At 33.3% G+C, this 11951-nt stretch overlaps 1 long non-coding RNA gene across 1 annotated transcript; it reads right to left on the bottom strand.

The window, feature by feature from the left end:
* Nucleotides 1-980: 980 nt before the first annotated feature.
* Nucleotides 981-8903, bottom strand: LOC148120290 (uncharacterized). Its single transcript, XR_015734648.1, has 3 exons — nucleotides 8158-8903; nucleotides 7936-8001; nucleotides 981-1098 (listed from the first exon to the last, which is right to left on the bottom strand). It is a non-coding gene; the product is annotated as an uncharacterized LOC148120290 (long non-coding RNA).
* Between the last annotated feature and the right edge of the window lie 3048 nt (nucleotides 8904-11951).

The following is an 11951-nucleotide window of genomic DNA, read 5'->3' on the forward strand; positions in this document are numbered from 1 at the left end:
CATAAACATATATGACACAACAAATACATAATATATATAATAAAATAAATTAAAATATAGTGTTAAATAATATATAGAGATAATTTTATGCATGTATATTTTCTATTAATTAAATTTTTTCATTTATTTTATATCCCATTATTGTTTCCTTTCCCTCCTCTTCTTTACTGTTTCCTCATCCCTGCCTCCCCTCTTTCACTCCCCACATCAACTCCTCCATTGTTTCTTCTGAGAAAATATCAGCCCTCCTATGGATATCAACAAAGCATGACACATCAAGTTTAGGTAGGACTAAGCTCCTCGCTTTCTAGGAAGACGCAACCCAGTGTGGGGAATAGGTTACCAAAACTCAGCTCAAGTACTAGGAACAATCCCTGATACCACTATTATCAGTCCCAAGAACAGATCAAACTACACAACTATCACATATGTGAAGCCTGCTAGGTCCCATGCAGGCTTCCTATCTGTTGGTCCTGAGTCTGTGAGCTCCTTTGAGTCCAGGACAGTTGTTTATGCAGGTCCCAACGTGATGATCTTGATCCCCCAGGCTACTACAATGCTTCCTCCCTGTCTTCAAGTGGAGGCCTGGAGTTCAGCCTACTCCTTGGCTTTGATCTTGGCATTTGCTTCTGTCAGTTACAGGATGAAGGCTCTCTCATGACAATTAGAGTAGTCATCACTCTGGATTACAGAAGACGACCAGTTTAGGCATCCTCTTCACTATTGCTAGCAATCTTCGGTTGTGGGGTCATCCTTGTGGCTTTTTGAGAGGTTCCCTGGCACCAGGTTCCTCCCTAACCGTGAACTGTGCTGCCCTATCATGGCAACGCCTTCATTACTATCTCCCTCTGTTCAGCCCCCCAATCTTTCCAATATGAACCCTCATGTTCCCATCCTCCTCCTAACCCAGTTTACCCAGGAGAAAAATTATAAAAAAATAAAAAGGTCCTTATTTGACAATGTGAGACAGAGAACCTCCAGACAGTCATGCAACATACCTGTGAGAGTAGTTTGATTTCCCACTGAGACTCTCTTAAGATTGGGAGAAGGCCACATGTCGACTTTTCCTTCTAGCATTATGACACCACTTGAGCAAACCTGTGTGGACCCATTGCAGGATACCTTAGTTTCTATCTGTACATATATTGGTCCTCTTGATTTAGTAGGCCTTGTTTCTTTGGTGTCTTTACCCCCAACCCTAGTCATTACACTATTTTTTGTTGACTTTATCAAAGTTCTCCAGGCCCTGACATGAGGTATTTGATAGCGATATCACATTTATGGCTTAATGTTCCAAGTTTTTCACATTCTCTACATGATGTATTATATTAATTCCCACATGCTGTAGGAAGGAATGTCTCTGATGATGTCAGAGTAGGACACTGATCTGAGAGTATAGAATATTGTAATTAGGGTCTTTTTTTCTCCTATGTCACTTTAGTAAAACAGTTGTATTTGCTTTCACGCAAGATGTTTACATCAGATATCTAGTCTTATCTTCGCAGTTGATCACTTAGTTTAGGGTACGGGTTCACTCTCATGGAGTGACCTACAAGTATAAACACATGTTAATTGATTGTTTCCACAAGCTCTGCAGCACCATTTCACTAGTGTATCTTTCCGGCAGGAACACCTTTGCAGATGGAAGACTTTGTGACTGTATTGGTATTTACCTCTCTCCTGTGGTAGTATGCAGAATACCCTCTTGCACCAAAGATGCTAGTCTATAGAGGTGAATGCTCTATGTAGGCACCAACATGACCTCTCCTTGTTCAGTAATTTGTGTAGGTGTTTTCTTCAATCACAGAGCTTTGCCATAAGCTTGTGGAGAGCAATCTATAAATCACGACAAAGTATCTTTCTCCTTGCAGTTTTTATACTGAACACATTTTATAAGCAACAGAGTCAGAGATGGGACTTGGGGATCAGTTTTGTGGGAGAGAAGGGAGAAGTTTGCCTACCTGTTTCTGTAACCTGAGTGGCCTGCAGCTTAAACCAAATTCTCATTTGCATATTTGTATATTTATGCATACATATGGATTATTATCTTTTAAAACAGAGACAAGGTCTCTCTGTGAACTAAGAATTCTGAAATTCCTGTTGTCCTACCTAAGCTTTCCTTAGAAATTCCCAGTCTCTGCCTTTAGAGTGATGGAATTATAGGCACCCATCACTCCTACCCAGTTTCACCAAGGTTCTGGGTATTAAAAATCTGGTATTTCAAAAAATTAAAGTAAGGAATGGCTGAATAAGATACCTGATAAGTACCTCTGGAATTCCCATGTATTCACAGGCAAACATAAACCCCCAACACAGACACACACACACACACACACACACACACAGAGAGAGAGAGAGAGAGAGAGAGAGAGAGAGAGAGAGAGAGAGAGAAAGAGAGAGTAAGGAGATACCTACTTTCTAGCTTTTCAGTGTTTGAATAAACAAGCACAGTTTTTTATAGTGACATTTTAAATGTAATGATTATTTTTAATAATTCTCAACATTTTGTGGCTTGAAATCTTAACTTTTTCAATACATTAAGTTGACAGAACCTAACAATCACACTTTTCTTTCTTTTTTTTTTTTCTTTTTGGTTTATCGAGACAGGTTTTTGTTTTGGTGTGTGTGTGTGTGTGTGTGTGTATGGGTAGCTTTGATACCTGTCCTGAAATTCACTCTGTAGTTCTGCCTCCCAAGTGCTGGGATTAAAGATGTGCACCACCACCACCCGGATTCAAATCACATTTTTACATACAACAAAATCCATGTCTCTAAAATATATTTCTAATTTACCAATATTCCTTCACAATTTTACTAGTATAGTTTAATTTCCACACAACGATGAAAACACATTTAGATTAAAGCACATTTTTATATAAAACTAGCATATTCAATTCTTTCCATTTTAATTTAATGAAGGCATTATATCAGATATTTTTCCTGTTAATGGATGAAATTTCCTAGCAAAGGAACTTAATGAAGTTGACAGTTCATATATGGTCCATAGTAGCAGGGACATAGAGGCAGAAGGAGATTACAGTTGGCTATATCATATCTACAACCAGTCAGCAGACGTCAAACAAATGCATGCTTCTGCACAGTTCCACTTTACTATTTATACAGTCTAGCATCCTATCCATTATAGAAGCAATTAAAGTCATCTCTCTTGACTAGCTGAACCATCTCTCCAACCCCTAAAGTCATCTCTCTTTGGCATGACCAGAAGGTAAATAATTCCTCACCCTTAAAGCTGGAGACCTGCCTTTCAGTTTCTTTGAAGGTGAGAATTAGCATTAACAATCACAAATATGTAAATTCTATATGGTTACAAAGACCTCTGTTTTCTAAATATTAGATTAGCTGTTTTCTTATACTTTTGTGAAATATTGATAAATACATTGTCAGAAAACTATCCCTCTAAACATATTTTACATAACCAACTTAAAATTGAGTGATCAATTAAATCCACTGCTTTAAGATTTTCCAGGTAAGCATATCTATACATTTTATCCATATATCTTGTTTTTATTTAATTCTGCGATAATCAATATTATTTACAGGCTTTGCAAAAGGTTTACTTCTCTCTCAGCATTTATAATTCTTGCTAAGACAATTGATTTGGAAAGATTTAAGTAAAAATGTGAAATGCAATTCATTTTGAAATCAGATTGATTCCATATTATTGCTGTACAGCATATAAATGATGTTTTATTAGCCATTCATATTTTTCTACTTTCATTTGACTTAGATTTGTTCTATTTATATGTTGAAGCAATTTTCTAAACTGCCATCTAATTACACTTGCTGAGAGTATATTTTGAGCTGCTTAAAATGATATAAACTAAATGAAAATTTTATAATCTTAGTATCTTTCAAAATATATGCAGGAACTATTCTGAAGAATTAATAAGATACCAATATGACTAACACATGACTACCACAATTATTCAGACATCTGAGTGTAATTCCTCAAACATGAGAATGCTCTATTTTCTATTCAATCACTATCAAATCTTGAAAGTATGTTATAGAAAATTTCACTACATAAGCCATAAAAGGAGCCCTGCTGGAATAAATGGAAAGCCTGATTGTGAAAGACAGAATAAATAATACTAATTAACTTTCACTTGAACATTAGGAAATTTCCCCTGCAAAAACATAAGACATGGCTTACTAATAAATTTTAATTATTTAATATATAATAGCAATTTAAGGATAATTTAGTATAAGTATAATTTAGATGTAGGACATGACTTGCTAATAAATTTAATGAAATGGATAACTGATACATAATAATCAAAATTCCTGAAGATATCATTTACATAAATAAAATGTTTAGGCTACACTTACTATGAGTTATATCTAATTCTAGGCTTTCACATACCAGTTGGAATGAGTTTAGAGATATTAATTTATTTGAACCTAATTTAATTTTTTAAAATAAATTTTCTCTTTAATATTTTAGCTCATGCATTTCATATGTTTATGTTTTCTGTTCTAACATTACCAACTTCTCTCCACAAGTTTTGCTTTCATATTCATTTAGATTTTATTTCTGTATATTTGATTTATTTTAGGCAAACTGATTATGGTGAAAACATAAAATATAAAGAATAGAAGTAATTGATTTATGTATTCATTCTGTTGAAATAATTTAAAACATGCTTTAAATACATTTATAAACATTGCTGAAATTTGGCAATGACATAATACAATTATGGAGGAGACTGAGCTGTTCAGAGGCACTTCTAAGAACAACATAAGACAAACCCAAGGAGAAGAGAATAAAATGTACACACAGTGATAAAAGAAAAGGGGGGTGGGGGGTAAAAGATAGAAAAGAGAGAATTAGCCTTCAAATTTGACAAGAGAGCTCAACATTAAGTCAAGTTGGTAGATATCCATAGTTTATCAGTCCTTAGAAAAGGAATATTCACTGAACTGAAATAAGATATATCAGTGTTTAGATTAAAAAATAGAAATTATACTAATATTAAATGGTTACACACTTAAATGGTTAAATATTATATTTATAGATGGTTTTATTGTTTAAAATTTATTATTGTGTGATTGATAGAGAACACTTAAGACAAAGCAAAACACAATGTTTACAATGTAGCAAACGTTTGCTTCTTACATAAAATTCCTCAGAACAACTTTAAAGAGTGTGATACTGATCACGTTGGCGTTATTCTTCTGTAACCAACGGAAACATACACACGCAGCAAATAAGTAGATGAAAAGATTAAAAGGTAAAGTTTCATTATCAGTTTTAAATATTTGCACATATTTTTAAATCATTGCATGACTGACCATAGAATAAGCTCATAATCAGTGGAAGACTGAGGTCATCACTCTTTCTGGTCAAGTCAAGGTCAGTTTTGTTGTAATTTTTATTATTTACTAGGGTCTAAGAAAAATTTTACATTTTGAAAATAAATTTTTTAAATCTTAAAAATATTATCAGGTTTCTCATATCTAGATTATTCATTCTATAATTCCTTACATGTTAGTTTAATTGTCCCTCAATGATATCTACTTTCCTTCTATTTTCTTATTCACCACCAGCAATTTTTCAGACATTTGTAGTTAATCATCTTTCAGGACATTATGTCTAACTGCGTGTTGTTAGTTTTATTCATATGTAACTTTTACTACTAGCATATTGAATTTTAAAATTGAACTATATCAGAAGGCTAAACATACTTCAAATAAATCTATTTGTATTATATTTTGCAAGCTTTGTCATTCAAATATATTTTTTATTTTAGATATGTTTTAATTTTAAATTTATTATACAAATAAGTCTGCTATATTTGTGTAATTTGTGTATGTTAACATGGAGAATTTTATTAAAGTCTTTTATGAAAAACCTTCTTTTCTTGTGACTTATCTAGAATGTTTTTTTCATTAAACACCTACATGTTTATGAGCTGTTTGTTTGTTTGCTTGTTTTTGGTTGGTTGTTTTTTGGTGTTTTGATGTGTGTGTGAGTTCATATTATACTTTGATAATGCAGTTTTAAAATAAATCTTATTTTCAATTAATTGGTCTTAGTTCTTTATTTTATAGCTATACCCATGTTTTAACTAAATGTGAAAATAAGTTGCTATAGTGTTCTATACATATACATTTAATACATGTCAATTCAGGACACTAGGAGTTACTTCTAAATGGAATAAAATATATAAACTGATTAACTTTAAAATCATTAAATTATTACTACTTTAATTTTAACACATTTTTTCTTTTATCTTATATTACTCCAAAACGTTTGATTTTGTGTTTATTTTATTTCTTTGGTAAAATACTTTATAAAAGCAAATTAAATGAGCAAAATTTTCATTTGACTTAATTCAGCTTACCAAGGTGGGGAAAGCATTGCGGCAAGACCCAGTATGTAAAAATGCTGTTCTTTTTTGTTAGTCATGAGTGTCTTTATTTATTTGAAGAGTGGTAGTGGTATTTGTGGTGTAGTAGTATCTAATTTAGTTTTAAAATAATCATTATATCATTTCATCTTTCTCTTAAAGAAAACTGCAGTCAAACAAAATGCATAGTGTCTTATCCAAATGAATACAGACACATCAGTCAAACAAAGTCCATACTTATGTCTCACAGATTTTTAAATAAAGACATTAAGGAAAGATTTTAAGAGCTAGAGAATCAGAGAGTTTGCTGAGATTATTTATCCTTGGACTGTCAGAAGCTTCACTCCAGCTAACATGATACCATTCACCAATGACTATGTAAAATTGAGTTGAAAGAGGACAACAGTAGAAGTGCTAACATAAATGTGGGAACATTTTCCTCTTCGTTGTCTACAACTTATCATGGGTTAACTCAGCTCAGTTAATTCAGTCTGAAACCACATAGTGTTCATAGATTTGTTGACTCTAACATTCTCTGTTGTGTCAGCTTGACAATCACTGATAAACATTAAGGATGCTATTTATTGCTATTTTAGCTGTTCCTATTATCTGATACTTAATGTAGTTACAAAAAGCATTTGTTTCTATTATAAAATTGCATTATCTAGCTGATATTATTTCTAGCTAATATTAAGAAAGAATATTAAGTCACTTTTACAAACTCATTTTCCATACACACATATATCATAAATTTAAAAGTTTCGCATTCATGTTAGTAAATAATTTATATCTTGACAAAATATATTTATTTCAGTGATTTTCTTTTTTTGAGAATAATAAAATTAACTTTGTATTAAATGTCAACATTTACACTGTTATTCTTAAACGGCCTTAAATATTAAAAAGTAAGCCAGACGCAAAAAGAGGAATATGGTACATATTCACTCATAAGTGGATTCTAGCCATAATTAAAGGTCTTTGAGCCTATTATTCGTGATCCTAGAGAAGCTAAATAAGAAGATGAACCTGAAGAAAATCATGTAGTTATCCTCCTGGAGATTGGAAATATACAAGAAGGCCAGAACCTTCATCTGGCAATGGATGGAGATAGAGACAGAGACCCACATTGGAACACTGGACTTAACTCCCTAGGTTCAAACGAGAAGCAGAAGGAAAGAGAACGTGAGCAAAGACGGCAAGACCAGAGGGAACCTTCATCCGACAATGGATGGCGATACAGACGGAGACCCACATTGGAGCACCGGACTGAGCCCCCCAAGGTCCAAATGAGGAGCAGAAGGAGGAAGAACATGAAAAAGGAAATCAGGACCACGAGGGGTGCTATCACCCACTGATACAAGGGGACTGATCTAAGGAGAGTTCACCAAGGCCAGTTGGACTGGGACTGAGCGAGCACGTGATCTAACCAGATTCTCTGAATGAGGCCGGATTCTCTGAATGTGGCTGGCCCGGAGTCTTTCTGAAAAGCCATTGACAATGACACTGGGACTTGTTTCCTCTGCATATACTGAATTTTTGGGATCCAGTCTGTTTGGATACTCACCTTCCTGAACCTGGAGGGAGGGGGGAGGAACTTGAACTTCCCACAGGGCAGGAAACCGTGACTGCTCTTAGGGATGGAGAGGGAGGGGGAGAGGGAGGGGGGGAGTGGGAGGGTGTTGGGAGGAGGGGCAGAAATGGAAACGTTTATAATTTAATAAACTTTGAAAAAAAAAGAACACCATAGCTAGAAGTATCCAAAGTACTTAAATATAAAGACACTTACATCATGGAAATGATGCAATCATGTGTCTATCTGAAAAACAGAGAGGAAAGAGAATGGATAGCAGGCAATGTCAACTATATAAAGTAGCATACCAGGTATACTGATAAGAATTATGTTTGTTATCAGTGTTGATTGATTAACACAAAAGCCAATTTGAATTGGTGATTGAGACCACTAGATCAATATTGGGTCCACAACACTAATTGATAAGACATTTATCATTGGGTTATGTACAAAAGTCAGATCTTGCCACATTTAAATCAAATCCATGAATACATGAAATATTGAATGGGTGTGTACTAACTCCCAACAGAGTGCATGATGTGTACAAATAATTTAGCAAAAGATTGTTGAATAAATGAGCAAAACCTTAGTATCCAAAAAAAAGTAAGCCGAAAGCATGTATCAAATAATCAGAACAGAAAATATACAAACAGTGGGTATAGCTAATTCCATTAATATGATTTTCACTCAATTTATAAAATTTCTTAAATGGTTAGTTTAAACCATCTTATTTTTGTGCAAAATTTATATTAAAATCTTAATGCATTTCTTTGTAAAATTTACAAAAGGATGTTTGCAGATTTGAATTAAAAAATCATATTTGGCTGGACAGTGATGATAAATGTCTTTAATCCCAGCACTCAGGAGGCAGACTCTGTGAGTTCAACGACAGCCTGGTCTACAGAACAAGTTCCAGTTTCAGGACAGGTTCCAAAACTACAGAGATATCATGTCTCTGAAAATAAAACAAAAAGAATCATATTTGTTAATATTAAGAGACAAATAAAATTAGTTTATAAATACTAATATAATATATTAAATATATTATTTAATATTATATATAATATACTTTTTAAATTTTGCTGTGTTTTATATTCAGAAATCATTGATCAGAATTACTGAAGAATTATTCACATTTTCTTCACACCTCTAACATTTCAGATAATTAATTAGACAAATAACTGATAGTATATTTCCTGTGAATCAAGGATTCCTGTCATGAATTTTTTTCTCACACCTGATTCAAATTCAACAATTGTCAAATACTTCTTTGACTCCCCATGATAGACAAGGCAATCTTAGCTTCACATTGTACATTCCCGTTGAACAAAACTCCCAGGAAAATACCAGCCCAGCCACAGATTTGAGGGCTAAAATGAGTGAGATTAATAATTGGGTAGTTTGGTATTATTAAATTGTTTAATAATATTATATAGAACAATCAAATATCCAAATATACTTATAAACTAAATGCATTTAAATAGACAGTGTTGGTATCAATAAGAACCAGAAAACCTACACTGTTCTTTTCTCATAGGAAATAGTTACACATATGTGAGAAACTCAAATATTAGAATATTATCTGATTATCTATTATGATTATGTGAGAAACTCAATTAGAATACCATATGATTATCTCCATATAGAATTTTCTTTTGTGTACAAAAAGATGATGGATAAGATTAAGCCTATGATTTTGAAAGATTCCATTCTCAATCACTTAGTAAGAAGGAGAAATTCTAGGATTTGTTTCTTTCTACTAGTTTGTATTCCATGTCACCAAAACTACATGATTTTAATCATTTTAAATCGAAGTAAACTTTGAAATGAAACATTAACAGTTTTCCAACTTTGTGATGTGTTATAATGACTAAAGACTAACTTTGGCTTTCACATAGCAACAACAACGAAAACAGAAAAAAATACATAAACTATGACGTAATTAGAAGAGAATTACACTTTGACATACAGACCACAGAAATATTAATTAATTTATCTGTTATAGAATGATACAGACATCCTATGGTAATAAGGATATGACTTTTGTTGATATATATATATAAATATATATATAAACAGAATATTGCAGAATATTATTTTGTTGTTTTTTATGCTGTATTTCTTTAACTCAGTGATGTTCTGATTCTTTGCCTGTCTACAACAACTGAGGGTCTAATAAAGAGCTGAACAGCCAAAAGCAAGACAAAAACAAGGATTATGTGGGGCTGGAAGACAGAGCACAAATAGAAAGAGAAAAGAGGAAATAGGAAGAGCAGGAGAACATCAGAGAATAGTAACCCAGTTACATAACAAAACCACAGAGAAAGAAATTAAGAAAGGTACAGCAAAGTAGAGAACTACAAAAGTCCAGAGACAAAAGGTATTCAGGATAATTTAAGAAAAGCTGGCTGTAGAAGGAACGGTGGGCTGCTTCGTGCCGCCTGCCTCCCAGCTAGCTTTACCCCTGAAATAATTACACGGAAATTGTATTCTTTTAAATACTGCTTGGCCCATTATCTGTAGCCTCTTACTAGCTAACTCTTACATATTGATCTAACCTATTTTTAATAATCTGTGTAGCACCACGAGGTGATGGCTTACCAGGAGAATTTTAACCTGTAGCTGTCTCGAAGTGGAAAGTCATGGCGACTGCCTCATTGTCTTCTTCCTCCCAGCATTCTGCTCTGTCTACTCCACCTATCTAAGCTGCTGTCCTATCAAAAGCCAAGGCAGTGTCTTTATTAACCAATAAAAGTAACACATAGACAGTTAACCCTCCTCCATCAGCTGACAAAAAACAAGCCAAGATAAAGCGAGATATTCAAAACTAAAATTAAGCCTCCATGTGTGATTTATTTGAGAGCCGGGTGGTGAGACCCTCTTAAAAGCCAAAAGAGTAAAACCTCACCCAACATTTGGATTTTTATTTTAACACAATAGCCTTAGAAGTAATTAGTCATATTATTGAATTTTTGCCAATTTAATATTAAGTAAGTGGTTATGACCTGTTTATTTAATTTTTCTAGGCTGCAGTAAAGTGTGAATTTTACTACATAGCACAGTTCAAAATTAAAATCTTGTGTTATTAATAAATCAATATCATTTCACATTGCACAATACATTAAAGTATGCCAATTCATGAGTAGTAACATAAAAACACTAATACATATGATAAAATAGTATGTTGGGGGTTGTCGATGAGAGTGATAGAAGTCATAGAAAGGATTGCTCTTTTCCAAGGAAGAGACAGAGAAGTAGCTTTTCATTTCATAACCAATTTTGGTGTATCTAAAATTTTTTCTTAGGAAGTATGACTCGTAACGCAGAAGAAAATAGTCAAAGTTTGCAAAGAGCCATAATAGAAAAATCATAATTCAAATGAAATTTATGTCTTGTAGATGTAGATGTGTTTTATATATCAAAATCTTTCATAAGGCATCATCCACTCTAGACATTCCCCTTAACTCATCTTCAACTGAATAATACATCTTCTTCACTTTCCTTTTAATTCTTCAATTTTTGTCAGCTCATTATTCAGATTATATGTCAAACTTAGTGGAAATTCATACTTGGCCATTGATAAGTCTGGAAATTCTCTGATTTATCTACTTTGTGTCAAGCTCTGAGTCAGCTGACAGCAAATGCAGTCTTTTGTGATCACGGTATCACTGATCTCTGCTTGATGGGATATTAGCCCTTTTAGACATAACTGAGAATGAATGGCTTGCTCAAGTTGCTTGGAGATGTATCTGCATGCAGCTCAGCCACAGCCAGGAAATTATGCAAACTATTTGAAATAATAGAAGAGAACAGTGTCCAGTGAACAGAAGAAATCAAATGAGAATATTATGTTCCTTTCATTGCTATTATTTTATGACCATCATCAAGTTCATTCAGCTATTGTGCCCACTTATCCATCATGAGAATGGATTAAAATTAAATATTCTGAATGATTAAATACAGTATGGTATATGAATAAATGCTTGGAATCTATCAGCAAATAAAAAAGA

Source organism: Myodes glareolus, chromosome 12, assembly GCF_982192425.1.
Source record: "Myodes glareolus chromosome 12, mMyoGla1.1, whole genome shotgun sequence".
Lineage (NCBI taxonomy): Eukaryota > Metazoa > Chordata > Mammalia > Rodentia > Cricetidae > Myodes > Myodes glareolus.